The sequence below is a fragment of the Lissotriton vulgaris genome, chromosome 4_1, assembly GCF_964263255.1.
Source record: "Lissotriton vulgaris chromosome 4_1, aLisVul1.2, whole genome shotgun sequence".
NCBI classification, from domain to species: Eukaryota; Metazoa; Chordata; class Amphibia; order Caudata; family Salamandridae; genus Lissotriton; species Lissotriton vulgaris.
The window spans coordinates 849,568,084-849,593,909 of record NC_141691.1 but is presented as its reverse complement, the minus strand read 5'-3'; positions in this window follow the sequence as shown (position 1 = coordinate 849,593,909).

Genomic DNA, 25,826 nt, shown 5'->3' with positions numbered 1-25,826 from the left:
CACCTGACCTTTTGCCGTTCTGTGATGTGAGCACGCTAAATGACCTATTTTTGTACACGTCTCTCTCTCTCTCCACCCCCTTTTTCTATCTCTCTCTCTCTCTCTCTCCCTCTCTCTCCCTCCTTACATGTCATACGTGTACCGAATGGCTCGTTTAGATTGCGGACGACTCTCACTCTCTTTGAAAGTCTCCCTATTTTCTCTCTGTCTTTCTGGTAAAATTGTGCTCCACCGGCACCAGTCCGATTTGATACGTATTTTGAACGCGAAGGTGTTCAGCGAAATTGACCGCAACTAAAATGACTGTATCTTGCCATGTTACTGCCTCTCCTTTCTGCAAAATGAATGTACTTGAATTGGCTAAGAAGGAAAGGACAGGTAAGACGACTAAAGTTCCCCAAATCAGGCCGTTTCTAGGGGAACTGTATGTCAATGGCACCCTATGTCTGTTTTTCAGACACAAACGCCAAAAACGCCTAGATTGACACCCAATACCAAGATTGCCCCGCCCCCTTTGCACCCAAGCGCAAGCGCCCGAAGCATCCCCGCCCCATTTTTCTTTGATAGAACCACTCCTGTTGTCCCCGGTATTAACATAATGACCATGGGTAGCCGCTGACCCTTGAGGAAATCTTGTTTTGTCCGACACTCGACGATAGCACCCCCCCCCACCCTGTCTGAAAATGCTAGCCAGTTCCGAAGGGAAATGCTGCGCTGATGTTGAAAATGATGTAATGCACAGTTGATGGAAATATTATCTTGTCCTTGCTCGAATCATAAATGAGCTGATGAATATACCTGCCATAAACTCAGTAGGAATGCTGACACATGCACTGCTTGGTAATAGACCTCTGACTGTGACCGATGACCATAAGAACTCAAATGAAAAAAAAAAAAAAAATTGAGGGAGGAATTCACATGCGTAGATATCTTCTTCTGCCATTTCTCTAAAACACTGTCTTGTACTCATTCAAAGATGCACGATCACCGAAGGAGATGGGTCGGATGTGACGTACAGCCTGACTACAGATCCTGGGACACGTGTGACCTCGACCAAAGGTGGAGCTGCAGAGCAACAAGATACGGACGAGACAGCACTTTCAACGTGGAAAATGAAAAATGACGGGCCACCCTGGAGCCCTCCGTCTGCTAACCCACGTGTGCCTGGAGTCTCCGTCCCCCTACTCTGGGCCCGATTGATGGGCCTGCCTGCCTGTTATCCTTTGCTCCCTTGGTCTCTTGGTCCCTTTTGTGTGTCCCAGGAACTCTGACCCAACTTCGCTCCCATTGACTGTTTGAACGACAGCCACCCACCTTCCCACGTGACTTTTTGCCAAAGGAAAGAGCTGCAATTATGTGGGAAGAGGGTGTTGCAACAGAACTATAGGTGCCGAGCATAAGGCGCCGCCAAACGGACTGTTTAGGGAACAGGACTGTGGTCTAACAGCAGAGGACTGACCGCACCCTGCGACGCGTAAGGATGGAACTGAGCTGGACCTATAGCTCCACCGCCGGTGCTCAACAGCGCCAACGAAAATACTCGGATTAGAGCCTACCAGTGATGGCTCGCTGATAAAAAGACACTGGGACGAAGAGATCTTGTGTAGTGAGCTGAATTCCGCTCTCAACTATCTGGTCAAACTGTTCATTGGTCACATTTTCAAGTCAGAAAGATTTGTGCTATGTAATGCGTTTAACTGTCAGGAACACACCGAAAATGTAATTCCGTATGTACTGCATTCTTCCCTTCACCTTAGCTGTCTATGATTATACGCCACATGTTAGTATCGACAAAGTGCTAATTCGTCACCGATGCTTGCCTGCATAGAATGTCATAAACTGTAAAAATGATTGCTGCTATGTAAAAAGGGGCGACTGTGAAATCTGACAAAAATCGATGTACATAGACAGCAGTCATTTCCCTTCTTCTCCCACTCCCCTCCTTGTGAGCACCATGGATACTGTAAATTATTGACTATATCACCCTGCCAGTAAAAACCCGTACCCCTATACATATGTACAGCCATTCTAGGCACCATGGCCTTTTTACCCTTTGGAATCCCTAGCCTCCCTCCTGCGCGTATCTTGCACCCCCTCTCCCATGTATAGACCTCGACACCCTTTCCCTTTGCACGACCCTGATGTGAAAGGTAACCCTCCTGCTTGACCCAGGCCTTCTCCATTTCCCTCTCGAAGAAGCATCCTTCGCCTCAGCTGACATAGCCCCCCCCCCCCCAGTTGTATCTGGCTGCCCCTGTTCTCCCATGTACAGGTCATGAGATCTCTCTCTCTCTCTCTCTCCCTCTCTGCGCGGCTCTGGTCCTGCACGCACCCTGTCCCCCCCCTTCTCCTCGCATGAACAAGTCATAAACCCTCTTCTTACGCAAAGCCCTGTCCTTGAGGGTCACGGCCGCGCCTGACCAGCACCTCCTTCCCTTCCATGAATGTCCCTCTGTTGACAAGCCTTCCCTCCGCGCTCGATTGTCCACGCAGACATGAATACCCCTCCTTTGATAACCCCCTTCCCCCAAGCCCGGCTGACCACACATGTCCGAGGCCATCGCCTATGCCAGGAGATACCATTTACTGCCCTTATTGTATGCCTAGCCACCCCACCCCCCTGGGCCATGATCAGGCGTACATCCTACCAAAGCACTCAGCTGCGTGATTGCCCTCCCCACTTATCAGCAGGTCTAAAGGTCCCCATTGTGAGCATATGTGGAGTAGGATCACCACGAGGATTATAGGGATGACCTTCTTGTGCGTCATACCGTTCTGATTGTATCACCAACTGTTTTGTAAAGGTATAAAAGCACGAGTCTCAAGCTCACTTGTCAGAGCACCTCCCGAAAGACACTGTGTTTCGTGTCCGAAATGACTGGCTCTCCTCATGAGTAATAAACTCTGTTCGTGATTCCTGCCCCCAGCGCCCGTCTCTTTATTTTGGTAATTACTCAACATGGGAACTAAGAGGCGGTTTGCGCCAGCAGCCTGGGCATCGATGGGAATATGGTTGCATTTTCCACATAATGAGGTTATGCCCCTTTTTACACCTCACTGCAATGCAGGCCACTGGCACGTTTGTAGAGGGGGGATTAATTCCCCTTGCATACTGGGGTTCCCTGGGTCATATCTGCCCAAACGCCGATATTCCGAACGATTGAAAATGACTTTTCTTGAGAAACATTTGGATTTGGATTATCATGTCCTATACTTTGGAATTTTTGAAAGACTGACTTTGAGGATGCTATAAATTACTCAAGTCTGCCCGAATTGTGTGGGTAAAATTGATACCTAGTCACTTTTAATAAGAATGTACTTATGTCTCGTCTAACATTTGGAAGAAATATCTAGTTATATAACAACAGGATACCAACATAACTTGAAGGAAATAAGAACGCCCATAAGAAGTTCTGTTGTACATAACGAAACGCGTCGGCTGGTTGTGGTACATAAACTTAAGGAAAATAAAAGCATTTGAATATACACCAAGATTCAGCGCTTCAATAAGGACTCTGAGTGATATGATTTGATTGGACTTATTGTGCAAGTGGTGCTGTGCCAAACTTTGGAATATTCTCCACTACTCTCTACTACTTACTCTCTACTACTCCACTACTCTCTAATACTCACTCTCTACTACTCATTCTCTACTACTCTACTACTCTCTACTACTCTCTCTCTACTACTCACTCCCTACTATTCACTATCTACTACTCTCTACTACTCACTCTCTACTACTCTCTACTCTCTACTACTCACTCTCTCTCTCTGCTACTCACTCTTTACTACTCACTCTCTACTACTCTCTACTACTCACTCTCTACTTCTCATCTCTACTACTCTCTACTACTCACTCGCTACTACTCTCTCTTTACTACTCTCTACTACTCACTCTCTACTACTCACTCTACTTCTCACTCTCTACTACTCTCTACTACTCACTCTCTACTACTCTCTCTCTACTACTCTCTACTACTCACTCTCTACTACTCTCTACTATTCTCTCTATTTGCTACTCATTCTCTACTACTCACTCTCTACTACTCACTCTCTACTACTCACTCTTTACTACTCTTTGCTACTCACTCTCTACTGCTCTCTACTACTCACTCTACTACTTACTCTCTACTACTCTCTACTACTCACTCTACTACTCACTCTCTACTACTTTCTACTACTCACTCTACTATTCACTCTACTACTCTCTACTACTCACTCTCTGCTACTCTCTCTACTGCTCTCTACTACTCTCTACTACTCACTCTCAACTCAATTACTCACTCTCTACCTCTCTCTAATTCTCTCTCTACTAGTCTCTATCTCTCTACCTCTACCTCTCTACCTCTACCTCTCTACCTCTACCTCTCTACCTCTACCTCTCTACCTCTCTCTACAGGCACACATATAAACATATATATGTATGCATATATATGCATATACATTTATATATGAATGTGTATATATATACATACATATATAAACATATATAATCTGCAAATCTATATAAATACAAATATAAATGCATGCATACATATACATATATGCATACATATGCATGTTATTTACATGAAAGTTTTAAAAACACTAATAAAAACAAAGCTAAAAAGCCACCTCATTACAAACAGAATGGCTTTAACTTAAACGAGGGCGAGATCTATTGCATTTTCAATGCTTGTTTACTGTGGTTCCATCAAGAAGGCATTCAGATGTATCACACATTTGCCATAAATTCTGAATGTTAGCACTCTAGTTGCTCATTAGATCACTGTAGTAAAGCTACTGCTCACCAGGGAAGTCTGCTGCTGGTATTCTAAGTGCATGATACAGTCTGCATGTCATAATTTTTGTAATGAAATAGAAGAGGATTTGAGAAGTCACTCAAAATGTGCCCTAATTTTTCTTTCTGCAGCACTAATCATACCTTTCTATGGCAAAATTAACCCCCTGTTTTCAGACTCACCACTTCATTCCAATCAAGATGGCTTCTGGTGTGTCATACTTTTTTTTTTGGTTTTGTTTTTTTGTTTTTTTTTTGTCCTCATACGCCTCTCCTCACCCCATATCGTCGCGGTTCCACCCTGGGGTAATTTCATCTCATATGGTAGAAATAATGCTGTTGGGAGCAAGTATATCACGCACGCCCATCCTCCTTTAAGCAGACCTTCCGCCGAGATTCTGGAGAGGCTTAATCATAGGATTTTATAGTTCTATTACACCTAAGTCTTAGCCCCCCTCACCATCACCCATATTGTTGTTAGAACGGAGTCCAAAATCTGTATCTCTTATCGTTCCGACCAGCCATATCTAGCTTTTCTATACCTCTCATAGTTCTTAAACAATTCAAGTCTGATGGAGGGTCAACAGATACCCACATTCTGCAAATTTCCCTCGGGGCCACCAGTATGCCATAGAACACCAACTTTACTTTATCATTGAGGCCCTTACCTTTTAGTTCAGCTCTTCCCGTCATAACAAGTTCAGGGCTTACCTCCAGTTGTTGACCCAATACGACAGACAAGCAATTACTCACTGCTTTCCAGAAGTCCTCTATCGCAGGGCATGTGACAAACATATGCAAGTCGTCTTCGTTCGGGCACTGCATTTGGAACACCTCACTATTCCGCCATCTCTGAATTTCGCCAATTTCTTTGGTGACCTATACGCCCTGTGGAGAGTGAACAAGTGGTTTCTCCTTAAATTTGCAGGTTTTATCACCTTGTAGAGAATCATCATAGATACTTGCCATTGGTCCTCTGTTGCGATCCTCGGCAAGCTCTCTCCCCACAGGGTCTCAGGCAATGTAAAAGGTCCATCTTCTAGTTCCACTATTGACTAATACCACATCGCCACTTCTTTTTTAATTGAGGTCTCCAAAGCTAGCTTTTCTTCAAAGACATTGTAGTGCCCGATCAGATTTTCCTTCCCGACAGCCCAACTTTGTATCTGAAGATATTTAAACTTGGAGAACGTGTGGCCCCACTTGTTTTCACAGTACCTCCACGGTGCTAATCTGCCTTCTAAAAACAAATTCCCCCATCTCTGAGGGCCCTCTGTTTTTTATTGGCCTTGCCAATGCATCCTCGGACCAGCTCGGAGCTCCTGGTGTGTTCCAAATTGGTGCCATTGCGCTAAAGTATGGTATCCTTGTTGCCCTCCTAACTCTGTATCATAACATTGTTAGGTCTTTCAGTACCTTTAACCTTATTTTTTTAAAGTACTTCGGGTCGGCAAATTTATACATAAAACCATTCTGATCAATCGTTTCCGTTCTAAGCTGTGCTGACATTGATGTACCAATAGCTGAACTCCCTGGAGTACCCATAGGCATTCTGCAGTTCTTCAACAAAAAAGCCCAAGAGTAGATCTGAAAATCCGGAGCAGCCAAACCTCCTTTCAAAAGTTTCCTCCTAATTTTTTTCCAAGATAAGCGCGATCCTTTAGATGCCCAAATGACAGACCCTATCTCACTTTGCAACCTTAAAATCTCCTCCTTCTCAAACAAAAGTTGTATAGAGTCAAAAAGAAAAGTTATCTTGGGTAAAACCATCATTTTCACTAAGTTAACTTGGCCAAATAGTGATAGCGGCAGGTGCATCCAGCCTTTCATGGCCTGGGAGATTTCTTTCCTAACTTTTGCAAAATTAACTTCAGTAAGTTCCTTTATGTCGTGTGTTATTCGGATCCCCAAATATCTTATCTCTGTTTTGCATACTATATCATCTGCATTTAAATTCCAGGACATGATCTCAGTTTTGTCCCTGTTCAAACGATATCCAGAGACCTCCCCAAATTTCTTAGTTATAGTGTCTATACAATTCAATGAGTGATGTAGCTTAGGGGTTAAAATAACTATATTGTCCGCATATAGCCCGATCTTACTGGTCCACCCCTGAAACTCAAAATATGGAATCAGCTCTGCCTCTCTAATTCGACAAGAGAGGAGATAAGGGGCATCCCTGCCTTGTGCCCCTCATTACTTTTATTGGCGGGGTTAATGTCCCATTTACTAATATCCTTGAGGTGGGTGACTGATATAGCCGTGACAAGACCCCGCCAAAATTATCCCCCATATGTAATTGTGCTATTAGAGCTTTCAAATACACCCAGTTAACACGATCAAACGCCTTGGCGGCGTCCAAGGCAACTACCGCCAAGGGGAGATTTTGTGTAACTGCTACATCTATACTACCTATAAGGGAAAAAGTTAACTCCTTTAAATATCTGCCTTTAATAAAGCCTTTCTGATCTCTGTGTATGAAATATGGGGCAACTTTGGCCAATCTATCTGCCAGGAACTTAGCAAACAGCTTGTAGTCACTATTTAAAAGCGAAATCGGCCTATACGAATCCATGTATTTTGGTGATTTCCCAGGTTTAGGGATAACTATGATATTCGCCTCGTTCCATGATTCAGGGAGGGCCACGTTTCCCAAAAAGATATCATTCAAGAGCTTCGTTAATAAGGGTACCAAACTCCCTGCCAACACCTTGTATACTTCAACAGGAAGCCCATCCGGGCCAGGAGCCTTCCCTTTCTTCACATTTCTGAAAATCACCTCTACTTGTCCCTGCGTTATCTCTTGATTTAATGATTCCTGCATCTCATCTGTTAAGGGATTCAAGACCTTCACCCAATTCTCTATTTCCTGTTTAGCTGGAACAAGATCCTCCCTGTACACTTCTTCAAAATACCTATAAAAGGCTTCAGCCATATCTTTTTTATCCGTTACAAATCGTCCTGACTCCCCATCTTTCACTTCTTTAATCATGCTTCGTACCCGGTCGCTTCTGGCTTTCCAGGCTAATAATAATAATAAAGGGTTTTGTAGAGCGCTCAGTAACGCCATCACGGCGTGTCCCCGCGCTAAAGGAGAAGTGGCAGACAAAAAACCTCATTAGGAAACCCCCTCACCAAAGCCTCACAGTGTGTACAAGTGGGTCTTCAGCAGAGACCGAAATATTGCCTCTCTGCTCTCCAACCTTAGAGCAAGCGGGAGTTTGTTCCAGTTTTGGGCGGCCAGTAATGTAAACGACCGCCCTCCCATTCTGGATCTCTTTATCCGCGGAACCGTCAGCAGCCCCGTACCTCCCGAGCGCAGGGCCCTGGGTGGCTTGTATCTGCAGACTAGGTCCCGAAGATAGGCGGGAGCCCTCAACCAGACAATCCGGTGGCACATAAGCAGGCATTTAAACAGAACACGTTTCTTTATGGGGAGCCAGTGGAGAGCATCAAGCGCCTTCTGTGAATTGGCTCTCCTCGGCCTCCTCAGCACCAGGCGAGCAGCCGCGTTCTGGATGACCTGCAGGCGGCCCATACTCCTCTCGGTGGTACCAAGGAACAAAACGTTCCCATAGTCCAACCGAGAGGCGACCAAAGCCTGCGTCATCGTCCTTCTGGCAGTCAAGGTTAGCAGATCCAGAGTCTTATTTAGAACCTTCAGGACCCCAAAGCACTTCCCCACAAGGCGTCTAATATGACCCTCATATTAGACCCACACTCCTAGGTTTTTTGCTTCCTCACATGGTACAGGAGTGGCGCCCAGACAGGATGGCCACCAATCGGCTGACCAGCTACTGCTCTTACCACCCACCACCAAAACCTCGGTTTTGGAGCCATTGAGCTTTAAACAATGGGCATCCATCCAGTCAGCCAAGGCCTGCATGCAGGCCTTGAAATTGGAGGATGCTCCTGTGGGGTTTTGAGACAGCGAGATAAGCAGTTGAGTGTCGTCGGCGTAAGACACCAACTCCACCCCAAATGCTTGGACAACCTTGGCCAGGGAGGCCATGTAAAGATTGAAAAGTGCAGGGCTCAAAGCTGAGCCCTGTGGTACTCCCTGGTCTAGCGGCACCTCGGAGGAACGGCAGGACCCCTGTTGAACTTGAAAGCAGCGCCCCGTCAGGAACTACTGCAGCCAGTTCAGGGCGGCTCCTACGACCCCAGCTTCGTTTAGACAAAGTAGCAAGTTGGAATGGGCTACAGTGTCAAACGCTGCGCTGAGGTCGAGCATTATCAAGGCCATAGTATGCCCCGCATCCGCTCCAGCTCTAAGGGTCTCAGTTGCACGCAGAAGGGCCGTCTCCGTCGAGAAGCCCGCTCGAAAGCCTGATTGGGAGGGGTGAAGAATATTGGCTCTCTCAAGGTATTCAACTAATTGAGAGTTCACCACCTTTTCAGCGACTTTGGCCAGATAGGGAAGCAGCGAGATGGGCCTAAGGTTCTCCAACACGTCAAAACGGACATTGGGCTTTTTCCTAATAGGCAACACAACCGCCTTCTTCCAGTCCTCCGGGATCTGTTGAGTGGAGAAAGACGTCTGCAGTACATGCCTGATGTAAGGTTCCAGCACTGACAGACCACCCGACACCACTCTAGGAGGAGCAGGATCAATGGGAGATCCGGACCTGACGCTGCAGCAGATCCTGTTTAAGCTCTCAGTTAGGGGAACCGTAAACAGTTGTAGTGTAGTGCAAGGATCCATAGGTGTCCTTGCAGCCCTGAATTCTGTACCACTCACGGGTTGTTTAGAAAAAGAGGCATAAATGTTCTTAACCTTCCCCGAAAAGAAGTCAGCTACCCTGTTGCATTCTGCAACCGAGTCTACTTTCGGGGCATTAGAACTGGATACCAGGGATATTTCCTTAAAAATTTTGAAGAGCTCTCTCGACGAGCTCTCAGCTTCCTCTATGCGTGCCTGATAGTGTTTGGCTTTCGCCCTGCGCAATGCGCATTGATATCTTTTATGCGCTAAGCTATAGCTACTCTTGCCCTGTGCGCAGGGATTCCTCCTCCAGCTTCGTTCAAGTTTTTTGCATTCCGATTTAATTTGCTGTAGCTCCTGGGTAAACCAAGGGGCAGTGCGCTGTCTACTCCCTTTCAACTTATAGCTGCTCCGAGGAGCAAGCGAGTCCAAGGCAGTTAAAATTAGTTCATTAAATTCGGTATTTGCAGTGTCACTATCCCTGGCCATAGGTGGACCCACCCTTTGTATGAGCAGATTAAAAGTCTATTGGGAGAACTGCTTCCATTTTCGCTGGGGAAAATTATTATTATCATTCTTAGCTGTCTCCTGGGGCAGATAGCAAAATTGAAGTGGCACTAAGAAGTGGTCCGTCCAGGGGAGAGGTTGAGGTTTCAACACTTTTACCCCATCCCAGCTGGCAAACACTGGATCCAAACAATGGCCTAGCTCATGGGTAGCGGCCTCACTTTGCAGATCAAGTTGCAGCTCTTTCAAGACTAGTCGCAGGTCAACAGCATCTTTCTGAAGGTGATCTTCAAGATGTACATTAAGATCTCCCAACACCATCAGTTTACTGTGTCTGATGGCAAGATGGGCGACGGCTTCCATCAGGCTAAGTCTGAAATTCTCCATGGCTCCCGGGGGCCTGTAAATTAAAATGCCGGAGATAGATTTCCGAGGGCCAATCTTAATATTAAACTCACCCCCCTCACAGTTATCAACCTTAATCAGGCGAAGGGAGCATTCAGCTGGGTTTTTAACAATAATGGCGATGCCCCCGCCCCTACCTCCCCCTCTATCAATTCTAGTGAGGGTATACTTGTGCCCTCACCGTATTCAAAGTGCGCCAATTGACTAGCCTCATATTTTTCTCTAACCCTTTTGGAAACCACTGTAACAATTTCTCTTTTCAATTCATCCAAATCGTGAACAGACTTTTCTTTACCCTCACTACTCACTGTATTTACTAGGTCTACCTCCTTTTGACGAACTTCCTTTTCCAAGAGCTTTACTCTATTAAAATATGCTCTTCTTTTGCTTGCGGCCAGAGCTCCCAACCTCCCCCGTAAAAAAGCTTTACAGGCCTCCCAGACAACATCAATTCCTGCTGACCCCACATTGTGTTCTACAAATACATCGAGTTCCTGCCTTAGATTCTCCATCAACCCAGAGTCATACAAAACCGTTCGATCCAGCCTCCAGACCGAACCCAGATCGCGAGGCCCTGTCTTGACCACTAAGGTAACTGCTGAATGATCTGACAGATGCACTCCGACATGTAAGATCTGTTTCACTCCCTCCAACAATCTTAAATCTATTAGGATATAATCAATCCGTGACCTATGGCGATATTTTTTATTGTAATAGGTGTAACCTAATGCTTGATCTGCCCTCTTTCTCCAAACATCACATAAACCAAACTGGTCCATCAATCCCTTAACCCTGTTTGACATTTTGCTATTTACCTGCACCCTATTATTTGAAGATCTATCCAGTTTATTATCCAATACAGTATTAAAGTCACCAGCAAGAATAATATTGCCTGTAAGTGCGAGCATCTCCTTAGCTAATTCATCTAAAGGCCCAACATTGTCCTGATTTGGACCATAATACCCTATAACATTGTACCTGAGGCCATTAATTTTAATAGTGACAACCAACCATCTCCCCTTAGTGTCCGCAACCTCACCCTCAACAATGCAGTCTACCCCCTGTCTAACCAACAGTGCAATACCTTTTGTTACCATCACTTGTGGAGTATAAAAGACATGCTTCAGCCATCGATGTGATCCAAAATATTTCTTACTCTCCTCTCTCGTTAAGTGGGTCTCCTGCAAAATCATAATGTGTACCGGGAGATCTCTCAGGTACTTCATAATCATATCCCTCCTAGACTTCACTCTTAAGCCATTCACATTCCAGGAAATCAAAGTCAGCTCTGCTGTACCTACCCCCCATCATTCCAGATCCCCTGAAACCTCACTAACACCATGGTGAGAAAATAGCTCCTGAGAACAATTTTAATTTTTTTCTTCCCCAGACCCCCCTCCCTCCCCTCTCCTACCCCTACCTCCCTCCCCCACTCCCCCAGTCCCCCCTCACTGGAAAACCCAACCAGCTTCCTAAGGCCCTATAAAGGCCCTTCGAGTGCCTGTTATGGGGGATGATGGCGTTTCCCCTCAACAATAAACCTTATTCACAGCAATAACCCTCTACACGTCCAACAATATAAAGCAATTCCCCTTGAGCCTTTTTCTGTTACACATTCCCAGCCTGACATTGGTCCAAAAAAGCGTCAACGTCTTCTACAAACCTAAAAGTATGCATTTTGTTCTTCCACATAACTCTTAGAAAAGCCGGAAATTTCAGTTGCACACTGGCCCCCATACTTCTTAATGGCTCTATCCTTTTGCCCAGCTCCCACTGCCTGTTAGCCGTTACCACTGAAAGATCTGACCTGACCTCGACTCTAGCATTATCAACCAACAAGGCTCCCTTCTTCAGAGCAGCAGCCAGAAGCTTTTCCTTAAGGCTGTATGTCAAGAAATTGATCAAGATTCTTCTGGGTTTTGAACGATTTGGATTCAGTCTGAAGGGATCACGATGTATCCTCTGAATATCGCGACAAATCTCCTCCTCGGTTTCCTCTAACTGCAATTCTGTTTTTAAAAAATGGACGATGTAACCTTTTATGTTGTCTCCTTCTTTCCCCTCTGGTAACTTCAGAATTTTTAGATTGTTTCTCCGTTGCATATTCTCCAATCTTTCCAGCCGCTCTTCATGTGCCCTCTCCCTAAATCTGACCTCATCCAATTCTTTGCTGTTTTCCTCTACCTTGTCTCTGATCTCCTTAACCTCTAATTCAAGTGTCTCAGTACGCTTGCTTAGGTCATCAAACTTAGCTTCCAGCAGCCCACAAAGCTCCCTGATCCCCTCCTGATTCGCCTTTGACTCTTCAAATCCCTTGTGTACATCAAAATCTAATTTTCTTAGGAGGGCAATAACTGTACTGTCCAAGTTTTCAACCTCCGGAGGGCACTCACTACCCCCTCCCTCACCACCTGCTTCCTCTCCACCACCCAGTGGTTCTGCCAAAGGGGAGTCACTTTCGCCTAAGCTTGTAGGTGGGACAATGACCTCCTGTTCTTCCTTCTGCTCCACGTCTATTTCATCTAGATTATCTTGATTTACCTCCTCCATCTCTAACACCAGGTATCTGTTCGGGCTTAGATGGTCTACCCAATCTTTCAAATTGTTTTCCAACCCAGGTGCCTTCAAGCCACTACCTACTTCTAGTGTTTCCCCACTTGTCTGCTCATTTAATCTAGCGCTGTCTGGGATAGAAAGCTTTGATAATATTAAAGTTTTGGGTAGTGGTTTAAAATACGCGTTCAAAGAAGGGTTAATTAATAATTTTTTACCTAATATCCCTGCTTTATTGTTTTGTCTAGTGTGCCTTTTAGTGTTATTTCCACAGTTGGAACCTAAATCAACCTGTTTTTCCTCCCCTGCAGTTTTTTCTATGCTTCTCAAAGCATACCCTGTAACCTCTTTTTTTTCCTCCCTCTTAGCTTGAGCTGAGCCTTTTTTCTTATCACTTGCTTTGAATTGGGAGACCTTGGAACGTGCCCCTTCCTGACCCACACCTCTTTAATTGTCTACATCCACCCCAGCGGGACCAACTTTAGATATAGATAGTACCTGCAGAGTTTGGGCTTCTCCTACCTCTGCCTTTCTTTCTCCCTTTGTGTTCCCAGCTCCGCGACCGATTGCCCCTCCCGCGCTGTATTGCAGTCTGGATGTTGCTTTCCTGCCTCTCACTACCTCGGCAGCCGCTCTGTTCCAGCGTCCTCCTCCCGCTGAATGCTCCACCGGCTGCTCCATTGGAGACTCCTCCTCCGCTCTCCTCTGCCCGTCTCGCGCCGCCATACACTGCCTGCGGCTGCCTACATTTACACAGAGCGGTCCGTGGACGACACCGAAAACACAGAACCTCCGAGATCAAGTAGGAAACTTTTCCTCAGCTGGGCATCCCGAAATTAGACGCGTAGAATTAGCTTAGCGAAAAACGCCACTCCTCCCCCCACAGGCACTCGCGACCGACTGCTTAGCTGGCCGCCATGTTTTCCAACAGTAGTTCTGGATCTTCCCATGTTTTCCAACAGTAGTTCTGGATCTTGGTGTGTCATACTTTTGTCATAAGTAAGACGGTTAGCACTCTAGTTGTTCTTTAGAATACTCTGGGACATTCTGTCGTTGGGCTATACTTGGGCTACATCTGGGTGATATTTGGGCTACATTTGGGCTCTTTTGTCTCTGGTGGCCATCTTGGGAGACTGCATGTCAGAATGTTTTAATGAAATTGAAGAGGATTTGAGAAGTAACTCAAAATGTGCCCTAATTTTTCTTTCTGCAGCACTAATCATACTTTCTATGGCAAAATATACCCCCTCATTGTGTTCCTTTTTAAATTAAATGTTTTAAGAGTTACCACTTTATTCCAATCAAGATGGCTTCAGGTGTGCCATACCTTTGTAATAAGTAGGACTGTTCGCGCTCTAGTTGTTCTTTAGAACACTCTGGGACATTCTGTCATTGGGCTATACTTGGGCTACATCTGGGTGATATTTGGGCTACATTTGGGCTCTTTTGTCTCTGGTGGCCATCTTGGGAGACTGCATGTCAGAATTTTTCAATGAAATAGAATAGGATTTGAGAAGTCACTCAAAATATGCCCTAATTTTTCTTTCTAAAGCACTAATCATACTTTCTATGGCAAAATGAACCCCCTCATTTTGTTCCTTTTTAAATTAAATGTTTCAAGACTTACCACTTCATTCCAATCAAGATGGCTTTTGTGTGCCATACTTTTGTCATAAGTAAGCCTGTTAGCGCTCTAGTTGTTCTTTAGAACACTCTGGGACATTCTGTCATTGGGCTATACTTGGGCTACATCTGGGTGATATTTGGGCTACATTTGGGCTCTTTTGTCTCTGGTGGCGTTCTTGGGAGACTGCATGTTAGAATTTTTTAATGCAATAGAAGAGGATTTGACAAGTCACTCAAAATGTGCCCTAATTTTTCTTTCTGCAGCACTAATAATACTTTCTATGGCAAAATATACACCCTCATTTTGTTCCTTTTTAAATTAAATGTTTTAAGAGTTACCACTTTATTCCAATCAAGATGGCTTCAGGTGTGCCATACCTTTGTAATACGTAGGACTGTTAGCGCTCTAGTTGTTCTTTAGAACACTCTAGGAGGCTGCAGTAGAACACAAAGGAATCAACTGACAGTCTCTGTCCTAGTTGGATGTACATGTTTTACTGAGAATGTCAGACTTCATTCTCACATGGCTGAGAAAGATAATGTGAATTTACAGAAAATATGCTTCCAGTTTAGCTTATAGATCCCCTTCCAACCCACTGTGGGAAAAGCATGAGATAATAGTTTTCTTTCAAACATGATTCATGATATCCCAGCAGAAGGCTTTTTCACATGGTAAAATCACCTTAGAACACACCACAATTCCTAAAATGAGTATGGTACCATCAATAAATCATTTATAATGTAACTGAAGTCTTAAAACCCTCTATTAACTACAATGCTTTTTAATGAGGTGCTATCATGTATATTGGTCCCAAGATGGCTGCCAACACTTCTTGGATGAAGTGCTGACAGCCAATCAGATCTCATGATGAGATGTGTGGTTAGGCTCCACCCAGATATATATGTGTTTTTGAAGTAAATTTTCGAAAAAACCACAGGAGCAATTTTCACCAAATATAGCAAAGGCACATCTGCGTACCAGTCCCTACAATTTTGCAAAGTTTGGTGTAATTCCGTTCAGTGGTTTGGGCTGTAGCCGTGTCAGAACGTCCTATGGAAATTAACATGGGGAAAACACGTTTTGGGACCCCCCTGTTTTCTCAGCCCCCACTTCACGAATCCCCCCGAAACTTTCAGGGAAGGAGCGGAGCGGAGCTTGCCAAAATTTTGGAAAATTACACGCAAATTCCTCACCCGGCGCCAAAGTTAAGTTGCGGATTTCCTATGGTAGCTAGGTCCTAACTATATATACCTACTGGCTATCGCCAGTAGGTAATATATATATATATATATATATATATATATATATATATATATATCCAAAACTACGCAGGAAACCCCTTTGCAGAAAGCCACAGGAAGAATGTGCTCTTTTTCACCTGATTTATTGGCAACGTGCAAGCAAGTGACATGGAGGAGCTTGAATCAGGAAATCCTTTCGCCAGACGCGTTTCGAGAGTCTCTGCCTCTCTTCATCAGTGGCGGGCTGCTTGCAGACAAATGAAGGCACTGTTCCACTGCGCACCATTAAATTACAACACCTGCTGATGTGGGCGTTACCACCTGCATAGCCTTCTGGTAGTTGTGGTGCGCTGTATCAATGCTCCAGTGAGCGCGCTGTTCATTGTCCCAAATAGCATCAGTCTAATGTCCCCAGTAGGTTTGATGCAACCACCAGCATTCACGAGCCCAGCTTCTTCGTTGTCAATGTGAAAGGACATGCACCAGCCTGCAAAGGTGCATGCCCGTCTTCCTCCTTGAACTTCAGGCGCCCAGCTGGACACCTGACAAGACCCGCACCAGGCGGTGGACCTTCTAGCACGACCGGGACCGGCTGTTGTAAAATCCAAAGACTGATGCTATTTGGGACAATGAACAGCGCGCTCACTGGAGCATTGATACAGCGCACCACAACTACCAGAAGGCTATGCAGGTGGTAACGCCCACATCAGCAGGTGTTGTAATTTAATGGTGCGCAGTGGAACAGTGCCTTCATTTGTCTGCAAGCAGCCCGCCACTGATGAAGAGAGGCAGAGACTCTCGAAACGCGTCTGGCGAAAGGATTTCCTGATTCAAGCTCCTCCATGTCACTTGCATGCACGTTGCCAATAAATCAGGTGAAAAAGAGCACATTCTTCCTGTGGCTTTCTGCAAAGGGGTTTCCTGCGTAGTTTTGGATATATATATATATATATATATATATATATATATATATATATATATATATATCCATCATTCGTGCAAGCAGCCGCTGCACCTCGCTATGACCCCTCCTCTCGGTAACAGCGGTCCGTACAGGGCAGCGAGCCCAATTATTCCAGAACAGTCACACGTTCGTCCTCTTGTTAAAACGACAGTATGAAGTACGCTGGCTGGAGTCCGTACTTCATACTGTCCTTTTAACAAGAGGACGAAAGTGTGACTGTTCTGGTATATATATATATATATATATATATATATATATATATATATATATATATATATATATATATATATATATATATACAATCAGTGATTGATGTTAATGTGATGGATTTTTTAAATGTGTACAGTTCTTGATGGAGAATGACAGACATTTTTTGTGTACCTTCAACTGTGCAGCTATAATTGCTCCAAAAGACACGTACCTGTAGTTCTTATAAACAGATGTCTATTTTTGTTTTTGAATGAGACACCCCACCATTTATATAAAAGATTTTCTTGTCAAAATCTACGAAAGGTACTTATTTATGTGGAATGGCTTGAAGTGCTCAATTTTAGAAACATAACTACAGGTCTCACTGATGGCTTTATGAATACCTTTTCTAGTTTGTTTAAGTTCTACAATTTGAGAAATGATTTTCATATACTTTCGAAGTTTTAAACCCATATCCTTTGAATGTGTTTGTATTTTTGGGAACAAAAGGTAAAATGTTAAAGAACTATGTTGTTATTAATTAATTTAGGGGCATTTTTATCAAGGGTTTTGCGTTGCCCTTACAAAACGTAAGAGGACACTAAGCGACGCAAAAACCTATAATGATATTTTCCAAGTCATAGAAGGCCTACGCAAGTGACCCTGGGTGTCCTGGTAAATCTGGAATAACCAATGGCAACGTAAGTCACTACCTTGTATTACTCTGCCCCAAGGAGACGTTCCATGGATGGAACATGGGACGGAGTTCCCATACATCCATCCATGGATTTTGAAGCATTCCCAGATGCACCAATACTGGTAGAACCGGAAAAGTGTCAGTATGGTACACCCTCACAGGGGAGGCGTAACTCGTAAAATTATGAGAAATCTCTTATTTCTCATAATTTTTCCTCTTTCTATGTGTGCTGCATTCTGTGGACTGATTCGAAAGAGGAAAATCTTCTTTAGAGGATATTTTTTAAACAGGAAGGTGCCCGTTATACAGGAAGGTGTCCGTTCGTGCACATAACCAATCCTTACTGCATGCCACCATGGTGCAAGGGTGCCTGCTTTGGCGCTAAGCATCAGTTTGTGTCCTAGAACAGGCTGAGAGCATGAATCCTCCATATATTGATAGATATGGCACAATCCTGCCCTTTCACACACCTCGATACCTAAGGGGATGTTGATGTTAATAATGTTAATGTTAATAATAATTTATAGAGTGCACTTAAACTGAATGGCTTCATGGCGCTACCAGGCTCAGTATGCTATCCGATATGTGTTTAATTGTATGCTTGTTGGAACAGCCATGTCTTAAGAAGCCCTCTACATTGGAAAAGGTCAGTGCTGGACCGAATTCCAATGGGAAAGAATTCCATAGTTTAGGAGAGAGGACCGCAAACCTGCAGCCTCCTTGACATGCTAGCTTGAATAAAGGAGTAGTGAGAAGTGCGAGATGGGCAGATTGAAGACTGCGTGAAGGAGTATGCCTAAGTATCAGACTTTTAATAAATGCAGGGCTATTACCATGCAGAGCTTTAAAAATAAGGCAGCCTGTTTTAAAGGCACATAGCTGGAAAATGGAGAGCCAATGTAGTTTCCTCAACAGAGGCAAAACTGGTTTCCATCTTGGTTGTCGGAAGTTTAACCAGGCTGCATGAATTTGAACCAGCTGCAGCTGTTTAAACAAATAAAGTGGCATACCCAGATACACTCAGTTGGCATAATTCAGATGCGACAGGAAAGTGGCAATTATAATCTGAGTTAATGCATCGTGAGTGAAGAAGCGGTGAATCCTTCTGATCTTACGCAACTGGAAGAAGCACTTAGAAATCACAGGGCCAACCTGAGATTTCAACGTGAGTTCATTGTTGAGGGAGACTCCCAATGTTTTGGCCGAAGAGGACGGAGAGGGAGAGGGACCTAGCCCTGGTGGCCAATAGTGTTGGCCCCAGAACCTATGGCTATCTCCAGTCAGGACAAGCTCTGTTTTCCCGGATAAAGTTTAAGATGGTTATGGTCCATCCACTGTTGTATATATAGCATTGTAGCCTGAAAAACCTCTACAGAACTGTGCTAGCCTTCAATCTTGAAGACCAACTGTAGGTCGTCAGCATAGTTGAAGACTGTCACCTTTTTTTCCTTCAGGGATTGGATCAAAGGGGCAACATAAATATTAAACAAATGAGGGGAAAGTGCCGAGCCCTGTGGCACTCCACAGGTAATTTTATGTGGGGGGGGGCAAAAAGTGCCCTTGATGTACAGCCTGAGACCGATCGTCCAGGTATGAGGTAATCCAACAAGCAGCCGCGCTTCAATGCCAGCAAGTTTGACACGGTCGGCCAAAATAGCATGGTCGACCGTGTCAAAGGCAGCGGATAGATCCAGTAGTACCAATGCCTGAGGATAGCCTTTATCAGCATGGTCCCGAAGAGTGTCCAAGACAGTAAGAATAACAGATTCTGTGGAATGTGCAGGCCGAAACCCTGACTGATGGGGGTCAAGGTATTTAGACTCCTCCAGAAAATTAGAAAGGCATTTGGCAACATAGGCCTCTAATACCTTTGCTAAGAACGGGAACAAGGAAATAGGGCAACAAATAGATAGAAGAGTGGGACCAGCTCCTGGTTTTTTCAAGAGAGGTACCACCAGTGCTTTCTTAAAAGCTAAAGGGACATGAACAAATGAAAGAGACTCATTCAAAAGGGTGAGTACAGGATCTGGGAAGGCAGCAAGGAAGTCCTTAAGTATGTAAGGCGGGTAACAATCAGAGGGAGCACCTGATTTAACTTTCACTAAGAGATTATGAAAGGTTTCAGTATTAATTTTAGGAAAATGACTTAACGTACTATTATTTTTAAACAGAGCAGATGAACTCTGGATAAGTGGATTCTTGGGTATATCAGCCTTGATAGCAATAATTTTATCAATTAAATTATCATTCAGGGAGTTGCACAGTGCTTGGGAAGGCTAATGCCTTCAGTAAAATTCTCTCTGGATTAGATAGCTCATTAACTATATTAAATATATCTTTAGAGTTCTTATTAGAGTTGAGAATACGTGTAGAAAAATGGTTAGCTTTGGCTGTGAGTATTTTTTTCTTATATTCTTTCCTGGCTATGATATAGAGAAACTTTTTATCAGGGTAGTACTTTGATCGCCACTGTCTCTCTAGTTGGCGTAATGCCAATTTCTGTTCTTTGAGTTCAGATGAAAACCATCTCTGCACGTTGGTATGATGGGCTGATTTTAGTCTTTTAAGGGGAGCATGTGTATCACTGACGTTCAATAGCCATTCAGAGACGTTCGCTTCTGTAGTGTCAACATCTGTGCCTCGGGCGGGAAAGTTTCAGATAGCATGCAGAGAAACTCTTCTTTGTTTGCAGTATTCCATTTCCTAGAGAGGCCACCTTTAATCATGCTTGCTTTCTCAAAGGAAGGGAATTTAAGTGTAAATTTCAACAGATGGTGGTCAGACCAGATACAAGGTGCAATGATAGGGGTAGAAGTGATCAGGCCTTTTGTCCAGACTTGGTCAAGAATGTGACCTTTCTGGTGAGTGGGAGATGAGACCTGTTGAGTAAAATTTAAGTTAGTGAGAAGGTCAGTCATTCAGCTGATTGTGGCCATTCATGAGGATCTTTGTGCCAATAATTGAAATCTCCCACGAGAAGAACCTTATCATGGTCAATTACAAGTTTAGCCATCTGTTCGCTGAATGCCAAGGGAAAAGGAGGTATATGATAAGGGGACCTATAAATTAAAACACAGGCAAAGGAATTGTGAGAGGATTCAAACTTTATTACAATATTCTCCGTATCCTTCAGCGAAAGGCATGTCAAAGAACAAAACCTATATTCACTCTGAATAATAGCTGCCACACCCCCCCCTGGTTTGCCAGGCTGGCGGTTTGCGTGAATAATATAATAGTTAGTAGGAATGGCCGCCAGCATATCAGGTTCTGAGTCAGCAGTAAGCCATGTCTCAGTCAACAAAAGAATGCTAGGTTTGTCCATAAGCAAAAGAGAAAAAATATCCAACTGATGCATAACAAGAGAATGGGTAATAAGATTATAAACAGATAGGGATGTGGCCCCAGGTTTAGCCTGGTTCTGTGGGAAGTGCTTGGGGGTTATAGAAGACTGAATTTCGGGAAAGATGGTCCGTTTTATCAAGATTTTATGTTCAGAAAGAAGAGATAGAGTATCACAGGTGGGGCACGAATAAATAAAATTAAAATTTTTTAGCATTTCTGAGGAGTAAGTAGTCAAATGGGCATGGTGAATAGCCCCTGGGCCGGCCGGGCGCGGACGAGCGCAGACTGGCTTGCCTTTGGCGCGCCTACGGCGCACCGCTGGTGCGCCCGCTGCATGCCTCCGCTGCGCTCCTGCACAGCATATTGCATTTACCCCAGATTCCCCGCCCTCAACTCCACCCTCTCACAGCGTGATTAGCTGCTACCGGGGGAGTGTCTATGAGCCACCGAGGGAGCCGGAAACAGCCGTCTAAGACGTGTAAAGCGAAGACTTGTTGTGCAAAAACAAATAAAGAGCAATTATGAATTTTAAAATCAGTAGTTTTTTTAAAAACAGGGCTAACAATTCCTAGCAATGTTCCAACAACAGTTTTTGGAGCAGGAAGCCTAGTGCACGACTCCCGCGATTCAAGCTGCCTTTACCCCCGATTTCCCGCCCTCAACTCCACCCTCTCACAGCGTGATTGGCTGCTACTGGGGGAGTGACTATGAGCCACCGAGGGAGCCGGAAACATCCGTCTAAGACGTGTAAAGTGAAGAATTGTTGTGCAAAAACAAGTAAAGTGCAATTATCAAGCTGTCTGGCTGTTGAGGTCTGAAAGCCCAAAACCGGTCCTCGGATGCTTGTTTCCAGTCCAGGGAGTACCTGGCCTGGCAGTTCGGGCTGGACTGTTCTGATTGGGCACAGCGTCAAGACTGATTTGCACATGGCTGGGTCCAAACTGGAATGGTATGGTGAGCAAAAAAACAATGGATTTAGGCCCAGATCTCTGCACTGGGGTGAATGTTTGACATTGGTCTGCATTCTGTCCATCAATTGTTCTTTTTGCATTTGTCACCCTGAGTGGGGCAGGAATGCTCAGACGTGAGTCTCGTGCTCTCCATGCCACTGGAGTCAAGCTATCCTGGCTGATGAGGGCTGAAAGCCTGAAACTGGTCCTAGGATGCTTGTTTCCAGTCCAGGGAGGACCTGGCATAGCAGTTCGGGCAGGACAGTTCCGATTGGCACAGCACCAAGACTGATTTGTATATGGCTGGGTCCAAACTGGAATGGCATGGTGAGCAAAAAAACAAGGGATTTAGGCCCACATCTCTGCACTGGGGTGAATGTATGGCATTGTTCTGCATTCTGTCCATCAATTGTTCTTTTTGCATTTGTCACCCCGAGTTGGACAGGTATGCTTAGACGTGAGTCCTGTGCTCTCCATGCCACTGGATTTAAGCTATCCTGGCGAGGGCTGAATGCCCGAAACCGGTCCTAGGATGCTTGTTTCCAGTCCAGAGAGGACCAGGCCTGGCAGTTCGGGCAGAACTGATCCTCATTGGGTGCAGCATCGAGACTGATTTGCACATGGCTGTGTCCAAACTGGAAAGGCAAAGTGAGCACAAATCGATGGATTGAGGTCCAGATCTCAGCACTGGGGTGAATGTATGACATTGTTCTGCATTCTGTCCATCAATTGTTCTTTTTGCATTTGTCACCCCGAGTATGACGGGTATGCTCAGACGTTAGTTCTGTGCTCTCCATGCCACTGTCATGCTATCCTGGCTGATGAGGGCTGAAAGCCTGCAACCGGTCCTAGGTTGCTTGTTTCCAGTCAGGGAGGACCTGGCCTGGCAGTTTGGGCAGGACTGTTCCGATTGGGCGCAGCGTCAAGACTGATTTGCACATGGCTGGGTCCAAACTGGAATGGCATGGTGAGCAAAGAAATGTTGGATTCAGGCCAAGATCTCTGCACTGGGGTGAATGTATTACATTGTTCTGCATTCTGTCCATCAATTGTCGTAACCCTTTTTTCATTATTCCATCTTTCAAAACTAAATTTTAATAGAAAAGGCATATGGAGGTATAACAACAGTTCTCCTATTATAAGCACTCTACGCAGAAGTGGCCACACAGCTGGATAAAATATTGTACATTGAAACAAACATTGTGGGATGTGAGGCCTAGGCAAATTTCCACAATTCTCGTTACTGAGACAGAAGTACCCCACTGTAGCACTTGACTTGACCCACTATCATAATATAGCTGGGTATCACTTTAAATAAAGCAAGTCTATTGATGTTGTCACAAGTCACTACGTCAATACTATAATGCAAACCTATTGGTTTTGTCAAGGGGTAACCACAACAATATAAAAAGCAAGCCTATTGGATTTCTCAACCGTCACCACATTAATATAGGTAAGGCAAGCGTTTTGATTTCTCAAAACTTAGTTAAAAGGATTACCACAGTAAAAGACAAATAAGAAAAACATATCATTGGCATGAAAAACCATGTATAAATACATAGATTTGTGCCACTACAGCATTGTAACATTTATCAAAAATTACTTTCAATAACGCATTGCTAATAAAGCATTTAAAAGTTATTCTTTTACACCCTTTGGGCCACATAACATACAACCACAAAACTGACCACTAGAGATCACTGCAGTCCCAGGCATCAGAACAAAAGTTCCAGCCTTGGGAATGTTTTAAAAATAAGGTACAGCTCTCACCATGGCAAGCAATTTGCGACCTAGGAGACATAGGTTTAGGTTCCTAAAGGTTGTCAAGCGAGGGCTTATGCAGAACTGTTGCCCCCAAGCACTGCCTTAAACATGGTAGTGGGTCACCTGCATTTCTTCAAGCACTACAAAGTGCAGAATAAAAGATAAGTCAGCCTCACCAGAGGCATTAGCGGGTGCTCCCAGCACGGGAGTCAACAATAGAAAGACAAGAAAGAGAGTCACACTGCCCCAAACAGCTGGGTTTATGCCTTTCTTAATTTTCCGGGGGTTGCCCTGTCCCCCACCCCAAGGTAAGTTTCAGGGTGGGGACACAGGGGGAACCCCAAAGACCCCACGAGCCTGGCTGGCACCCTGCACACTGCTCCATGCTGGGCAAGAGCTGCTCTTGCTTCACGGAATCACTTCCATGATGCCCCTGCAGTAGGGGCTACCTCGGTTCTTTCTGGTCCTGGGAATGAAGTCCCGGGACCAATGTGGCACTTTGTGGCTTAGGAAGCCCCTATTTAAGCAGCTACCAGCCTGAGGGTCGGGGTCCCTGGGCCAAGAGAGAGTCTGGGCAGGAATCCCAATGCACACGGCCCTCCCTGGAGAAATAATTAAATTAAGTCTTGCACCGAACCCCAGGCACTGGCTCACTCTGACGGTCTCAAGGATTTATCGGCAACTTATCAGCACTTTATCGCAGCCAAAGTGGTGATAAATTATTTGCCCATTCTCAAGCTGGTGCTAGGAGCTGATATCACCAGTTTACCTGCGAAAGCAGCTGCAAAAAACATCGCCACAGATGACACCGGCAACTATCGCTAAAAAGATGCAGAGTAGGTGTTCTTGTGCAAAAAGCTGCAACAACACTGCTCCGCAACATTCCCAACGACCAGCCAGATCGACAATAAGAACCCAAAACAGGCGATAAGGCGCATTACCAGCAGGAAATTAACACCTGATAGGACCTGGTGTAAAGCCGGACGACAACCTGCACCAGAAAAGGGAGCCCAGGCCAGAGCCACACCTGAAGATAAACAGATGCCATGGAGCTACTGATTATGCAGCTCGGAGCCCTAACAGGGCTACAACACCCACCGCCACCACCCCCAGGTCTGCCACCCCCCTGGACCACCACAGAGGCAGCGCTGACAAAGACAGTGGACCTTCAGAAAACGCACCAACCTCACAGACCCAACACCAGAGAATGTCATTGCCCACTACAGGCTCAAAAGGACAACCATCTTCCGCATCCTGACCAAAATTGCCCACAGGCTGACGGTACCAACACACAGGACAACCAACATCCCACCTCAGACAAAGCTGCTGGCTGTGCTGCACTTGTTGGCCTCTGGTACCTTCCAACCAACAGCCGCCAGAGTCAGAGGAGTATCACTGCCAGCCAACCCAAGTTCCTCACAACTGTCTTGGATGCCGTTATCTGTCTGAGCCCGGGTCAGCACTCCAGGTGCCACTAACTCAGTGCACCACAACTCATGGACTGTTTCTAATTGAGTTGTGTGCTGTGGAGAGCTCACACAGCAATGTCACCTCAGGCAGTGTGGGAGACCTGAGACGATGATGAGGAAGATGATGCAGGTGTAACACACCCCACTGCAGCTGCATCAGTAATATCCAGAAGAGACACAATTCTATACAATTTATTCACATGAGCACGCTCAGCTCTAGTGCCCCAACCTCAGTGCACTGCAACTCAAGGACTTTTCTGTTTGCATATTGGGTGACCTCTGGGCTTGCTCTGGCTACCACCATGATGCTTTGCCGTTTTTTCTGTAATGCTGGTGTTTTCTGTATCCATTTTCGTAGTGATCACTGTTCAAGTTGTTGCCAGCAACATCCACTCTGTGAGGGCTGGCGTACACACACCCCACACACATCCAGCATAAGCGTCACTGTACATGTGACCCTGCCAATGAAGGGGCCAGGTGCACATGCCTGTAGGGAGTTCCACAAACCATCTGCGTGCGTTCATGTGGTCATAATGTATGCATGAGGGTCCAGGGCCCTACAACATTACATTGTTGTCAGGAACAGACTTAGTTACAAACACACAAGAGCAGAATTATGCCTTTTCCCAACTC